Below are 16,839 nucleotides of genomic sequence, written 5' to 3' on the forward strand. Positions count from 1 at the left end.
TCGTAAAACCAGACCGATCGTCTTCTAGGATGTCCTCAGTTTTGAACCTTCCTGGGAGATTAAAACTGTGTGCCGGACGGCGACTCGAAGTCGGGACCTTTGCCTTTCGCGGGCAAGTGCGCTTGCCCGCGAATGGCCAAGGCCCCGAGTTCGAGTCGCGGTCCGGCACACAGTTTTAATCTGCCAGGAAGTTTCATATCAGCGCACACTCCGTTGCAGAGTGAAAACCTCATTCCGGGTCCTCAGTTTTGTTTATCGTATAAGAAATTCGCGGGTAAACTATTCCACAGGACGCTGCTGCCGCGGCGGCCCTCGAGGCAACTATCGGACGCCTCCGTGACAGGGTGCGGGGGTGGAGGCACCGTGTGGCGGCGCGTGGGCGGCGCCCGCATGCCGGCGCCGGTCGCGTCGCTTCCGCCCGAACAAGTGGCGAGCCCTCGGCACGCCGGCTATGCGCCGCCCTCAAAGGGCCCGGAGGGCCGCGCCGGCTGACTCAATACTGCGCGGCCGACGCCGCCGATCGTCGGCTCGATTGAGTTGCAGCCCAGAAAACAAGGGGTTCCCCTCGGCCAGCTTCAAGGTCAGCTTCTGCTACTCCACCCGTGGCCTCACCGCTGCCGACAGCCAATGACTTCGCCGTCTCTACGTCTTGCTAAAGGTGGCAGCGGTAAAATACAGGGAGCGAAAGGCTATTTGCAATTTGTACAGAAACCAGATGGCAGTTATAAGAGTCGAGGGACATGAAAGGGAAGCAGCGGTTGGGAAGGGAGTGAGACAGGGTTGTAGCCTCTCCCCTATGTTATTCAATCTGTATATAAAGCAAGCAGTAAAGGAAACAAAAGAAAAATTCGGAGTAGGTATTAAAATCCATGGAGAAGAAATTAAAACTTTGAGGTTCGCCGATGACATTGTAATTCTGTCAGAGACAGCAAAGGACTTGGAAGAGCAGTTGAACGGAATGGACAGTATCTTGAAAGGAGGATATAAGATGAACATGAACAAAAGCAAAACGAGGATCATGGAATGTAGTCGAATTAAGTCGGGTGATGCCGAGGGAATTAGATTAGGAAATGAGACGCTTAAAGTAGTAAATGAGTTTTGCTATTTGGTTCAAATGGTTCAAATGGCTCTGAGGACTATGGGACTTAACATCTTAGGTCATCAGTCCCCTAGAACTTAGAACTACTTAAACCTAACTAACCTAAGGACATCAGACAACACCCAGCCATCACGAGGCAGAGAAAATCCCTGACCCCGCCGGGAATCGAACCCGGGAACCCGGGTGTGGGAAGCAAGAAGGCTACCACACGACCACGAGATGCGGGCTTTGCTATTTGGGGAGCAAAATAACTGGTGATGGTCGAAGTAGAGAGGATATAAAATGTAGACTGGCAATGGCAAGGAAACCGTTTCTGAAGAGAAATTTGTTAACATCGAGTATAGATTGAAATGTCAGGAAGTCGTTTCTGAAAGTATTTGTATGGAGTGTGGCCTTGTATGGAAGTGAAACATGGACAATAAATAGTTTGGACAGGAAGAGAATAGAAGCTTTCGAAATGTGGTGCTACAGAAGAATGCTGAAGATTAGATGGGTACATGACGTAACTAATGAGGAGGTATTGAATAGAATAGGGGAGAAGAGGAGTTTATGGCACAACTTGACAAGAAGAAGGGACCGGTTGGTAGGGCATGTTCTGAGGCATCAAGGGATCACAAATTTAGTACTGGAGGGCAGAGTTGAGGGTGAAAATCGTATAGGGAGACAAATACATATAGCAAATTCAGAAGGATGTGGGTTGCAGTAAGTACTGGGAGATGAAGAAGCTTGCACAGGATAGAGTAGCATGGAGAGCTGCATCGAACCTCCCTCAGGACTGAAGACCACAACGGCAACAACAACGACTTGCTTGGAAAGTGTACTCATAACGCCTCTCCGATGCTATGGCGCAGTTTTCAAGAGGGGTCGTCGAGCAGATGCGCAAAACAATAGGCCTATATCTCTGACATCGATCTGTTGTAGAATATGTTTTTCCCTCGCGTATCGTGTCATTACTGGAAACCCAGAATCTACTCTGTAGGACTCAACATGGATTCCGGAAACAGCGATCGTGTGAGGCGCAACTCGCTTTATTTGTTCATGAGACCCAGAAAATATTAGATACAGGCTCCCAGGTAGATGCTATTTTCCTTGACTTCCGGAAGGCGTTCGATACAATTCCGCACTGTTGCCAGATAAACAAAGTAAGAGCCTACGGAACATCAGACCAGCTGTGTGGCTGGATTGAAGAGTTTTTAGCAAACAGAACACAGCATGTTGTTCTCAACGGAGAGACGTCTGCAGACGTTAAAGTAATCTCTGGCGTGCCACAGGGGAGAGTTATGGGACCATTGCTTTTCACACTATATATAAATGACCTAGTAGATAGTGTTGGAAGTTCCATGCGGATTTTCGCGGATGATGCTGTAGTATACAGAGAAGTTGCAGCATTAGAAAATTGCAGAGAAATGCAGGAAGATCTGCAGCGGATAGACACTTGGTGCAGGGAGTGGCAACTGACCCTAAACATAGACAAATGTAACGTATTGCGAATACGTAGAAAGAAGGATCCTTTATTGTATGATTATATGATAGCGGAACAATCACTGGTAGCAGTTACTTCTGTAAAATATCTGGAAGTATGCGTACGGAACGATTTGAAGTGGAATTATCATATAAAAGTAAGTAATTAATTGTTGGTAAGGCAGGTGCCAGGCTGAGATTCATTGGGAGAGTCCTTAGAAAATGTAGTCAATCAACAAAGGAGGTGGCTTACAAAACACTCGTTCGACGTATACTTAAGTATGCCCATCAGTGTGGGATCCGTACCAGGTCGGCTTGACAGAGGAGATAGAGAAGATCCAAAGAAGAGCGGTGCGCTTCGTCACAGGGTTATTTGGTAAGCGTGATAGCGTTACGGAGATGTTTAGCAAGCTCAAGTGGCAGACTCTGCAAGAGAGGCGCTCTGCATCGCGGTGTACCTCGCTGTCCAGGTTTCGAGGGGGTGCGTTTCTGGATGAGGTATCGAATATATTGCTTCCCCCTACTTATACCTCCCGAGGAGATCACGAATGTAAAATTAGAGAGATTCGAGCGCGCACGGAGGCTTTCCGGCCGTCGTTCTTCCCGCAAACCATACGCGACTGGAACAGGAAAGGAAGGTAATGACAGTGGCACGTAAAGTGCCCTCCGCCACACACCGTTGGGTGGCTTGCGGAGTATAAATGTAGATGTAGATGTAGGAGGCTGATAGGGCACGCCCTTGACTTCTGGTCCTGGGGGCCCTCCAAATCTCGAGGACCTAGATATCTGGATGCCACCCAGACCAAGGCCACTTTTAATCGTCCCAAAAAAAAAGACAAAAGACTCTCCACATTATTATGATCACTGACTTCGTTCGACCTGTACTTGGCAGCTGGCAGCACTAGCAGTGCACGGTACTTAAAGGGCGTTGGGAGGGTCGCGGAAAACACTGCCGTCGTTGTCGTAATGCGAAAACGTACCAATTTGCCTGACGTCCAAAAGGGCATAGATATTCGCTTTCGGGCCAAGGGTGAAAGCATTTTCCGAAACTGCTTAGTTTGTAAATGGTTCGCGTGCCGCTGTGCTTGAAGTATACCGTGCACTGCAAAATGGCACCGTGGTGCACCACGGACAGTAGATGGCTACGGTCGCAGGTTCGAATCCTGCCTCGGGCATGGGTGTGTGTGATGTCCTTAGGTTAGTTAGGTTTAAGTAGTTCTAAGTTCTAGGGGACTGATGACCACAGATGTTGAGTCCCATAGTGCTCAGAGCCATTTGAACCATTTTGACAATAGATGTGTACTGGCGAACAGACGTGCAACTGTTGAGCGACTGACCGCCCAGGTGCCACCAACAGTGTCTCCTCAACAACAGTTCAGTGAAAGTTGCTGCGTAAGCGCGTCGGCACCTGGTTCGTGCACCCATATTGACTGCAGTTCATCGACGACAAAGGCTGTAATTTTCACGCCAATACCGCAACTACAAATTCGCTGTGTGGCGACAGGTCACCTTTTCAGATGAATCACGTTGTCATGCTCCATCGGCGTGGTAACGTCTGGAAACAAATCGTCGGAAGCGTCCAGACAGAACGAGGTAACGTAATGTTCTGGGGATAATTTTCGTGGCATTCCGTGCGTGACCTCCCCATCCTGGACAGCATAATGGATCAACACAAGTATGCATCTATCCTTGGGACCACATCCACCGTTACATGTAGTTTGTTTTCCCCCGTCACAGTGGCATCTACCAACAGGACAATACGAGGGGCGTTGAAAAGTCCCTGCAAAAATAAAAACTGGTTATGTGCTTGGGGGGAAACCTTTTTTTTTATTTTTCAACATAGTCTCCTCTTAGACTTACACACTTCGCCCAACGCTGTTCTAATTTGTTGATCCCTTCCGAATAATAGGAACTGTCCAAGTCTGCAAAATAGCTATTAGTTGCTGCAATCACATCCTCGTTTGAATAAAATCTTTGTCCCGCCAGCCATTTCTTCAAATTGGGGAACAAATAGTAGACCAAGGGAGCCAAGTGTGGAGAATAGGGGGATGTGAAACGATTTGGAATCCAATTTTAACTAATTTTGGAACCATAACTGTTGAGGTGTGTGTTGCTGCATTGTCGTGGTGGAAAAGGACTTTTTTGCGGTCCAATCGCAAGCGTTTTTCTTGCAGTTCGGTTTTGCAAACGATTTAATAACGATAAATAATATGCACCTGTGATAGCTTTACCCTTTTCCAGATAGTCGATAAGGATTATCCCTTGCGAATCCCAAGAGACAGTCGCCATAACCTTTCGGGAAATTGTTGTTTGGTCTCCGGAGTTCTGTAATGTATCCATGCTTCATCCACAGTGACGAAACGACCCTTAAAGTCGTGCGGCCCACGCCCGGGTTCCCGGGTTCGATTCCCGGCGGGGTCAGGGATTTTCTCTGCCTCGTGATGACTGGGTGTTGTGTGATGTCCTTAGGTTAGTTAGGTTTAAGTAGTTCTAAGTTCTAGGGGACTGATGACCATGGATGTTAAGTCCCATAGTGCTCAGAGCCATTTGAACCAAAGTCGTGCGGATTCTTCCTGAACAGCTGTAAACCATCCTTGCAAAACTTCACACGATTCCGTTTTTGGTCAAGCGTGAGCAGTCGCGGAACACATCTTGAGGATAGCTTTCTCATGTTTATGCAAAACATTATGTACCCGTTCATTCGAGATGCCCACAGCACTAGCAATATCACGCACCTTAACTCTTTTATCATCCCTCACCATATCATGGATTTTATCAATGATTTCTGGAGTCGTAACCTTCACAGGACATCCAGAACGTTCAGCATCACTTGTGCTCATATGGCCACCCCGAAAATTTGGGAACCACTTATAAACTGTTCTAATCGAAGGTGCAGATTCACCGTAATGTTTATCAAGCTTCTCTTTAGTCTCCTCAGGCGTTTTGCCTTTCAGAAAGTAATTTTTAATCACCGCAAGAAATTCTTTTTCGTCCAGTTTTTCACAATCACTCGACTTTCTTGATTCACAGGAATGCCAAACACAAAGAAATTGACCAATATGGCTGAAACTTGTTGTGCGTTCTTTCCAAAGATGCTACTAACTAAACATGACATCGATACTCGCCGGTGGTGCCATCTCTTGGACTTTGCACAGACTTTTCAAACGCCCCTCGTGCATCGTTGTCACACACCTCGCAGACTACATGCGTGGTTCGAACAGCACCAGATTGAGTTTACCGCATTGGCCCGGCCACAAGACTCTCCCGATTTAAACACAAATGCGAATCTGCGGAACCACCTCCATCGGGCTGTTCGCACCATGGATCCTCAACCCAGCGGAGATTGTCACGGGACTGGAGACGGCAGGGCTCTACGAGCGTGTGGGTACTTTCCAGGGTCTCACTGACTCTTTGTAATGTATGACAACAGATTTAAGAAATTAACATGAAAGGAATCCAACAGAGACCTTTCTTCTTTCCTGGACGTCTGGCAGCAGTCCACGTTGCAAATTGTGCGTATTCAGGCTTTTGACATTTGGCCACATTAACGTAGCAGGACAGTGTACGTCCAATAAATAAGAGGCAGAATGAGATTTTCACTCTGCAGCGGAGTGTGCGCTGATATGAAACTTCCTGGCAGATTAAAACTGTGTGCCCGACCGAGACTCGAACTCGGGACCTTTGCCTTTCGCGGGCAAGTGCTCTACCATCTGAGCTACCGAAGCACGACTCACGCCCGGTACTCACAGCTGTACTTCTGCCAGTACCTCGTCTCCTACCTTCCAAACTTTACAGAAGCTCTCCTGCGAGGTCCCGAGTTCGAGTCTCGGTCGGGCACACAGTTTTAATCTGCCAGGAAGTTTCATATCAGCGCACACTCCGCTGCAGAGTGAAAATCTCATTCTGGAAACATTCCCCAGGCTGTGGCTAAGCCATGTCTCCACAATATCCTTTCTTTCAGGAGTGCTAGTTCTACAAGGTTCGCAGGAGAGCTTCTGTAAAGTTTGGAAGGTAGGAGACGAGGTACTGGCAGAAGTAAAGCTGTGAGTACCGGGCGTGAGTCGTGCTTCGGTAGCTCAGATGGTAGAGCACTTGCCCGCGAAAGGCAAAGGTCCCGAGTTCGAGTCTCGGTCGGGCACACAGTTATAATCTGCCAGGAAGTTTCAAATAAGAGGCAGTTTGTAGTCAGAGGCCCCATACGTACGCAAACTATAAACAAAGGTAGCTGCTTCCTTATTATCACACCATGGCAATTGTCAGTGGGTGTGTCCAGAACTTTTATAATAAACAAACTTTATTTGAAATGCAGTTAAAAAGTACTTGCGAAACAATACGCTGACGGATTACTTCGATAACACGGAGTAGTGGTTTGGTAAAAATTGTAACAGAAATAAACAATGGTAGAACACATCTGTCAAAATGGCTCTGAGCACTATGCGACTTAACTTCTGAGGTCATCAGTCGCCTAGAACTTAGAACTAATTAAACCTAACTAACCTAACGACATCACACACATCCTTGCCCAGGGCAGGATTCGAACCTGCGACCGTAGCGATCGCTCGGCTCCAGACTGTAGCGCCTAGAACCGCACGGCCACTTCGGCCGGCACACATCTGTCATTTCACAATATACTTTCCCAAAATTTTTTCTTTATTTTATCTAAAACTCCACCCTAAGCTCTGCAATGGATAATACTAACAATTTACCCTCTTCCTGAGCTCAACATCTTAGTCTTCAAGGAGAGATGACTCAGTTTTCCATGCGAGCAAATGGGCAGTTGCGATGTACGCAACGAAATCATCGTGCTGACTCCGTATTCAGCTGATAATTTGTGTCCAGTGGGTATATAGTGTGTGCAGTGATTGGCGTTAAGAAGTAAATGAACAGTGTAAAAGTAGTTCCTTTTTTTTTATAATCTGAAATAAATGTTTTGCAAGTAACATACACAAAACTATTGAACACTAAGAACAAATCGAACGAGTCTGGTCCGATCTAAGCTATTAACACGTAGAGTGGAAAACAAAGCATAGAAAAGCGACGACGCGGTCACGGCTGTATACGGTTTTGCATTGTGCGCATCTGCTGCTTTTCAAATGACGGTCCAACATTAATGGGCTAAAGAGCAGTAAGTATGAGTAACTAGAACAGTGTAATGCTCAGAACATTAACGGGAGAAGTACAGGCAGAGACAATAAGGAACTGAGTTATTACTCGATCGAAGTGAGCTTCAGGCAGGTATCCTTCGGCAATTACGGTTCTTAGCGAAGCAGTGAACTCGCGTGCGCCGGCACGGCTTTCGTGCTTACGTTGTCCTGTTGGCACTCCTCGTACAATCTCGCCGCAGGTAACAATTACGACTGTGTTATTCCGCGTCCGGACTGTCATTACCGCCTGCCAGGGAGAGGTCCAAATTAAAATTCCTCGGCGCTGCATAACGGCGCGTTCTATTGATTCCGGAGCTGTCCTATATTTAGCGCGGCATGTTTATTAAACAAAGACTACACGGCGCTGCGCGGCCGGTCCCGTGATTACACGGTCTCCCTCCTTCACTCGACCCCCACCCCTCCCACACCGCTTTTTTTATATACTAACGCGGCACACGCCATTCGCTTAAAAATTGTGCCCTGAAACGCGAGATCCAAAGGGGAGACTAGGCAGGCGCGGAAATGAGCCAAACGCCTCCACGCATGAGGGCAGAGCCCGTCTGCACGCTTCCCGGTGGCCGCTTGATAGGCGATCCGCCAACCGCACGTCACGTGACATGCAGAGGACTAATTGTGAGACGCATTACTTCTAGATCTACATCAACTTTCTGCGAATATAGGTTCAGAATCTGATTCCGATTCTGAGTTCGACTGTGAAGATGATCAATGATTGAAACCGGTTGTGAATAAATATATTGTAAGACAGTACAGTGTTAACCATGCATTTTTTGATGAAACAAAAAGCAGAAAAAAGTGCGTACATGAAAAGAAGACTAAGTCATGGAGAATTCGCTTTAACTAAGGAATTTGATAATGAAAAATTCACGAACTATTTTAGATTAAACCGTGATCAATTCCAAGAATGCATGGTCTCATCAAGAATGAAATGTACTCTGACGACAGTTTCGATTCTCTATTGATATCAAAGACGTGGTTAAATCCATCTACTCCGTTTTCACTGGTAGATATGGAGGGCTACACGCTAGTAAGGAATGATATTGTAAGGAACCTAAGCATCTTTTTTGATAAACATTTAACCAGGACAGAGCACATCACGAAAATTTGCTACAGAGTTTTGACAATGTCAATGTAGAATGTTAACAACGAATTACAATGCAACTTACCACTTCGTATGTGTGGTGTCACCGCCAGACACCACATTTGCTAGGTGGTAGCCTTTAAATCGGCAGCGGTCCGTTAGTATACGACGGACCCGCGTGTCGCCACTGTCTGTGATTGCAGACCGAGCGCCGCCACACGGCAGGTCTAGAGACACGTCCTAGCACTCGCCCCAGTTGTACAGCCGACTTTGCTAGCGATGGTTCACTGACAAATTACGCTCTCATTTGCCGAGACGATAGTTAGCATAGCCTTCAAAAATGGTTCAAATGGCTCTGAGCACTATGGGACTCAACTGCTGTGGTCATAAGTCCCCTAGAACTTAGAACTACTTAAACCTAACTAACCTAAGGACAGCACACAACACCCAGCCATCACGAGGCAGAGAAAATCCCTGACCCCGCCGGGAATCGAACCCGGGAACCCGGGCGTGGGAAGCGAGAACGCTACCGCACGACCACGAGATGCGGGCAGCATAGCCTTCAGCTACGTCATTTGCTACGACCTAGCAAGGCGCCATTATCATTTGCTATTTATCTTGTGATGCATGTGCCGTCAGACCGATGTTCACCAATTTCAATTAAAGTTAAGTATTCCAGTAGTTACTTACGTTCTTTGCTACTATAAATTCCCTTAACTGTTCCAGACCTCACGCCAGCCTGCGTGAGCTTAAACGCGTGCCTTTCGGCTTCCTCCTCATAGTGGCTTGGCTGTCTTGCCAGGTCACAACAGTATGTCTGTTTCCTTGGCCACTTCCTCCCACTTCTCAGCTTTCAGCTTCGTTTTCAAGTAATCTTCATGGCCCGTATCATACAGAACTGTGCGAACACGTACAGCTTCAATTAGCTTTTCCTCCATTTCGAACTACCGACAGCCAGAACCACCGTGAGCCTCGCAGTAAACATGCGTACAGGAGACTGCGCTCCGCAGGGTCACCAAGCGCAGGAACTGCGTCACGTTACGCTGCGCTCTCACGTGCGCAGGACCACTCAGCTGTGTGGTTCGCAAAAACTCACCGTGAGTCACCCTGCGTCACCTCGCGGACCTGCGTCTCATCGTGTGGCCAGCCTAGAGTCGGTGTTGCTTTTTTTTTTTTTTTTTTAAATGTGTGTGTGTAGTGTGGATTGAAGAGATCATCCTTGATGACTTATTCTTCTAAGATGGGATGTAAGGATAAAAGGAAAACACTTTATTTATTACGCATTCAGTTAGGCTTGGCACGCAATGGGTCCTTTAGCCTGTCTTAGTCTTTGGTGATGTCTATCTCCTGTGGAGGGTGAAATGTGTCAAGGCTGTTATGTGTGACTGCTTCCTCGTGTTATGACAGATTGCCTATGGGGGGTGAAACGTTATTGACTTCGGTACGCGATACTTGTGCCATCTTGCAGGGTTTACCGTTCCTATCGATTGTAATTGTCGAACTTCGTCCCTAAGGGCATCGATCTTGTCAAAAACTCGTAGAGCCTTGTCACGGACCTTCTCTTGTATAGTGGTCTCGTGGAGTGCGGTGCGGATGTCGACGTTTCTTGTCCACCATGGAGCTCCTGTGATCCATCGATAGCAAATGTTTTGCAGCGCTTGGAGTTTGTTGTAGTTGGAGACGCACGTAGTTCCCCACGAGGTGGAGCCATACAACATTGTGGGTTCCACCGTTGCCTTATACAATTGGAGTTTAGTCTTAGGGTTGAGATCCTTACTCTTCAGGAACGGAATCAACGACCTGGCCATCTTCTGGGCTGCCGTCTTCTTGTCGTCAATACGCTGCGTAAAGAGAAATTTTTTGTCGAGGTAGACATCGAGATACTTCACTCCCGGTGACCATGGGATAAATTGGTCAGCTATTTGGAGTCTGTCGTTCAGAACTGGTTTCCTCCGTGTGAACAGAACTGCTGCCGTCTTCGTCGGGTTGATCGTTATCTTATTTTGCAGCGCCCAGCGTTCCATTACAGCAAGTTGCCGTTGCATCCTAGCGATTAGCTGGTCCAAGTGTCGTCCAGTTGTCAGAAAGGCCGTATCGTCCGCATAAAAACTCGCCGTAACAAGGGGGACTGTTGGGATGTCATTTATATATAAGTTGAAAAGTAGAGGCGAAATGACAGAGCCCTGCGGAATTCCTGCGGAGATCAGTTTCATTTCGGAGTTTTTATCGTCGACTCGGACATACAGTTTCCTGTCCTGCAGAAAGCTGTCTATGAGTCTAATGTAACAATCCGCAATAGGGGTAGTGCGATGCAGTTTGACGATAAGGTTGGGCCGCCACACCTTATCGTAAGCTTTTTCGATGTCAAGGAAGACACCAATCGTGAAGTGCTGCTTGTTGTATCCTTCTTGTATCCGTTCGGTGATCCGTAGAAGTTGAAGTTCGGCAGATAGCTTGTCCTTGAAACCGAATTGTTCGGGTCGTATAACATCATGCGCTGTAAGCGTGTCATGGAGCCTCTGCAACAGCACTCTCTCGAGCAGTTTGCCAAGGGTCGGCAAGACGCTAATTGGCCGGTAACTGTTGGGTTCTGCTGGGTCTTTACCTGGCTTGGGTATTGGAACTACCCGAGCCGTCTTCCATGCCGTAGGAAAATATCCCTGCAGAAGGCAGCTGTTGAGAATCCGGGTAAGGAGCACAGTTGGCTTCCTGGGCAACTGTTTGAAATCGGTGTTGCTTATGGAGTCGTTGCCCGGTGCATTATTCCGAGTCTTCCGGATAATTTTACGGATCTCTGCTGGTGTGGTGAGTTGTGGGCGGCTCTGCCCAGGCGCAGCACGAAGAGCAGTCCATTCTGCTGTAACGACGGCTTCCTGTTCCTGCAGGCGGACGTCGTTCACGGGGGTCGCTGGTGTAGACATCTGGTCTTGGTAAGTCGTAGCATACAGCTCCGCCTGGGCGAGTTCGTCATAGAGGAGGCCATCTGGTCCTCTGATGGCTCGTTTAGGTGGCCGCTGGTGTCGTATGTTCTTGACTACCTGCCATTCGTTCTTGGTTCGAAGTAAGAATTCATCCATCTTATCTTCCCAGACCTGCTTCGGTGTTGCTCGGACACGCCGCGTCTCTGTTTTGCGAGTCGTGCGCCAGGTGCAGCAGTGCAGCCGGCGGCCAGTGGTGGTCCCGTTGTGAACGCGGCCGTGTTCGGGCCGGCTATCTGTCCACGGCAGAGCGCACTGGCCCTGCGCTGATGAATGGCAGCGGGCCGCTTTCACTGGCCGGACCACCTGTCACCCGACCGCACGCCGCTCTTGTTGTTGCTGTCGCTGTTGCTGTTGCTGTAGCTCCCGCCTCTTCGCCTGGCATTATTCCGCTAATGGCCGGCGTTATTAACGCAGCCCGCGCGCGGCCAATGAATTGCTATCCGCCTGCCCTGCGGACGCCCGTTTCCGAGGTCAAATGCGCCACTGAAGCTGCCGTAGGCAACTACGGCCCACAACAGTCTACAACGGGACCGAGCATTAAACCACTTCTGCTCTGGAATTTCTTGAAAAAGAAAAATTATTTGCCAGTCCAGAGTCAACAACCCTACCTTCGATTTGCTGCAGAACCCTCGAACATACATTGCATCACAAAAGTATTCGTTGTTGTTGTTGTTGTGGTCTTCAGTCCTGAGACTGGTTTGATGCAGCTCTCCATGCTACTCTATCCTGTGCAAGGTTCTTCATCTCCCAGTACGTACTGCAGCCTACATCCTTCTGAATCTGCTTAGTGTATTCATCTCTTGGTCTCCCTCTACGATTTTTACCCTCCAGGCTGCCCTCCAATACTAAATTTGTGATCCCTTGATGTCACAGAACATGTCCTACCGCCCGCATCTCGTGGTCGTGCGGTAGCGTTCTCGCTTCCCACGCCCGGGTTCTCGGGTTCGATTCCCGGCGGGGTCAGGGATTTTCTCTGCCTCGTGATGGCTGGGTGTTGTGTGATGTCCTTAGGTTAGTTAGGTTTAAGTAGTTCTAAGTTCTAGGGGACTGATGACCTAAGGTGTTAAGTCCCATAGTGCTCAGAGCCATGTACCAGCCGATCCCTTCTTCTTGTCAAGTTGTGCCACAAACTCCTCTTCTCCCCAATCCTATTCAGTACCTCCTCATTAGTTATGTCATCTGCCCATCTAATCTTCAGCATTCTTCTGTAGCACCACATTTCGAAAGCTTCTATTCTCTTCTTGTCCAAACTAGTTATCGTCCATGTTTAACTTCCATACATGGCTACACTCCATACATATACTTTCAGAAACGACTTCCTGACACTTAAATCTATACTCGATGTTAACAAATTTCTCTTCTTCAGAAACGCTTTCCTTGCCATTGCCAGTCTACATTTTATATCCTCTCTACTTCGACCATCATCAGTTATTTTGCTCCGCAATTAGCAAAACTCCTTTACTACTTTAAGTGTCTCATTTCCTAATCTAATTCCCTCGGCATCACCCGACTTAATTCGACTGCATTCCATTATCCTCGTTTTGCTTTTGTTGATGTTCATCTTATATCCTCCTTTCAAGACACTGCCCATTCCGTTCAACTGCTCTTCCAAGTCCTTTGCTGTCTGTGACAGAATTACAATGTCATCGGCGAACCTCAAAGTTTTTATTTCTTCACCATGGATTTTAATACCTGCTCCGAATTTTTCTTTTGTTTCCTTTACTGCTTGCTCAATATAGAGGTTGAATAACATTGGGGAGAGGCTACAACCCTGTCTCACTCCCTTCCCAACCACTGCTTCCCTTTCATGTCCCTCGGCTCTTATAAGTGCCATCTGGTTTCTGTACAAATTGTAAATAGCCTTTCGCTGACAACCCTCATTGTTCTTCAAATGTGAAGTTCTCTTCGAACATTTGAGGCCCACGAGAAGCAATTGCCGGTCCATTCTCTAGAGCAGGGGTTCCCAATAAAATTTTCTAGAGGACCCCCTCATCGAGCATGGTTGGTACCTTGTCATATCACAGTATCAAGTACCTATAAAAGCCAAATTAAGAGTCTTTTTATACGTTTTCTATTTTTGGTACTTAGAAAAACCATTGACACATTCATTATTGAAAAAATATTGAGCTTAAAACTTTTTAAATTTGGCCATCACTGTTATTATTAAATTTTGGATTATTGTTCAAAATGCTTGTCTTCAAATCTGGGTGTTTATTATAATAAATGCATTGTCTTCCTCTTCATCTGTAGGCCTTTCTCGTTTCAACGAACCACATTTTAACCGACGGTCCATTTTTAACTACGCGAACTGTAGCTTCCCCAAAAAACAACGCTTTACAAATACTACTGTTTTAATGCAGCATATTGAATATGTAAACAATACTGTCTGTGAAAACACTGGAAAGAAATTAACAATGGCCGATTGTCATCTGAAATGCGAGTTTCTGTGTAAAGTGACTTGTCAGTTGTCAGCTGCAAAGAGGCAGCACGCGTAGTCTAACGGCATACAGCAGAACTATTTACCTCTATCTAATTCTAGTTTTGCGCTAGAGTGTGCTAGTGTCAGTTGGTTCTAGGAAGACGCTAGACGCAGAAGTTAGCGTTCGCTAAAGCTCTGCTCATGCAGGAAACGGCCAAAACTAAAAATCTGTTATTATACGAAATATATTTAATATATTTTTTTTATTATAATAGCATCTTGCGGACCTGTTGGGAATGCCCGCATCTCGTGGTCGTGCGGTAGCGTTCTCGCTTCCCACGCCCGGGTTCCCGGGTTCGATTCCCGGCGGGGTCAGGGATTTTCTCTGCCTCGTGATGGCTGGGTGTTGTGTGCTGTCCTTAGGTTAGTTAGGTTTAAGTAGTTCTAAGTTCTAGGGGACTTATGACCACAGCAGTTGAGTCCCATAGTGCTCAGAGCCATTTGAACCATTTTGAACCTGTTGGGAATCACTGATCTAGAGTGGATATTGTCTGACAATGTACCACAAGCAGGTCGCTGTATATTATAATTAACTACGTGCAATGTATAGTTGCATTATAAGACACCACAACAGGCAGTCACTTTATAATTTGGGCACATGTATAGGCAGCGGTGGTGCTAGGTGTAGAACGAGCAGGCTCAGGGGACGAAAGACAGATTGTTTCATTGTTACAAATGAGTAAGAGTACTGCAGGTGACATTATACGAAGATTAAACAGAGAAGATGGAATTGAAGATAAACCAAAAACAGGGCGACCAAAGAAGCTGTGTAGAAGAGAGGAAACTGGAGTAATAAGAAAAATTCAAATCCAAGGTTGTCGGCAACGAAAGTTGCTGCCGCAGTGCAGCAGAAATATGGAAAGGACGTGCATCCTGCAACAGTACGACGAAATATCAGACGAGAGGGGTATAATGGTTGAGTAATCAGAAAGAAGCCTATGATAAATGAGAGAAAAAGAAAAGCAACGACAGGACTTGGCGAAAAAAAAAGGTTCTAATGACTCTAACCACTATGGGACTTAACATCTGAGGTCATCAGTCCCCTAGGCTTAGAACTACTTAAACCTAACTAACCTAAGGACATCACACACACCCATGCCCGAGGCAGGATTCGAACCTGCGACCGTAGCAGCAGCGCGGTTCCGGACCGAAGCGGCCAGAGCCCGCTCGGCCACAGTGGCCGGCTCGTGTAGCAGCAGGTAAATAAAAGTGTCAGTTGGTGGGACGAAGTAATTTTTGTCGATGAATATCGAGTGCAGATTTTCTCCTCAAGCGGAAGACCTGTGACTCGGAGAAAACCACGTGAAGAATTGCAATCGGAGCATCTGCAACCCACAGTTAAACACGGTGGTGGAGGTGTCCTGATTTGGGGTTCCATGTCGTCATCTGGGGTAGGCGAATTAGCATTCATTTAAGGTACAAAGGATAAGCATTGGTATATGAACATCCTAAAAGAGAACTTACCGCAAAGTGCTACAAGTTTCGGGCTTTCGAGGACGTTGACATAGTATCAAGACAATGATCCGAAACATAAAGCGGATACTGTGAGGCTATGGACGCTGTATAATTGCGCTAAGGTTTTGGATACCTCTCCTCAGAGTCCAGGCTTGAACCCAATACGAAATCTTTGGATTGAACTGAAGCGAAAAGTACGACAAATGCCAGTGACATCAAAACAGGCTTTAAAGGAACGAATACTGGAAGAATGGCGACAAATAAGTCCTGATTGTACGCGAAAGCTCGTTCACAGCATGCCTAAACGCTTTGAACAAGTGATTTAGCAAAAAGGGCTGCATACAAGGTATTAAAATGTACAAGGTTGTGATTGTCATACTTGCCGCTCGAAAACTTTTGTGGCTGTGATAGTGGGCGTGTTTCTTTACGTATTATTGGTTACGTTGTTTTATTTAAGTTTGCAAATAAGAAAATGCTGTTTTGTTATTTATTACTTAGTCCTACGCCATTTTGTGCCGAGACTACTCCTGTACTGTGTGATGCCTGTATATAATGATGTAAAAATAAAACGTAACACTGGTGGCCGAATACTTTTGTGATGAGTCGCTGTATTCCCAGTTTGAATATAGTAAATTTAAATTCATCAAGTAGTTTTGAAGATTAACGAGTTCAAACAGACAGACGCGAGGTTTCACAATGTTATTATTAGTATAATTACAACACACATATAACTTGAAACTTCCTGGCAGATTAAAACTGTGTGCCCGACCGAGACTCGAACTCGGGACCTTTGCCTTCCGCGGGCAAGTGCTCTACCATCTGAGCTACCGAAGCACAAGTCACGCCCTGTCCTCACAGCTTTACTTCTGCCAGTATCTCGTCTCCTACCTTCCAAACTTCTGAACACATATAACTTGTACATTTTTGCAACAGTTCTATAAAATGTATTGGTACTGTCACTGACTTAATAAAATGTGTAATATATATATGTGTGCTATAAAGTGCGATATATTTGTAGCATTACTTACAGATAATATTATAAAAAACGAGTACGATCTGTAGAAAATACTGCACAATTAGAAAATGTAGAAATCGATTTTACGAACGATTCCTGTTAGAAA

This window comes from Schistocerca cancellata, chromosome 1 (assembly GCF_023864275.1).
Source record: "Schistocerca cancellata isolate TAMUIC-IGC-003103 chromosome 1, iqSchCanc2.1, whole genome shotgun sequence".
NCBI classification, from domain to species: domain Eukaryota; kingdom Metazoa; phylum Arthropoda; class Insecta; order Orthoptera; family Acrididae; genus Schistocerca; species Schistocerca cancellata.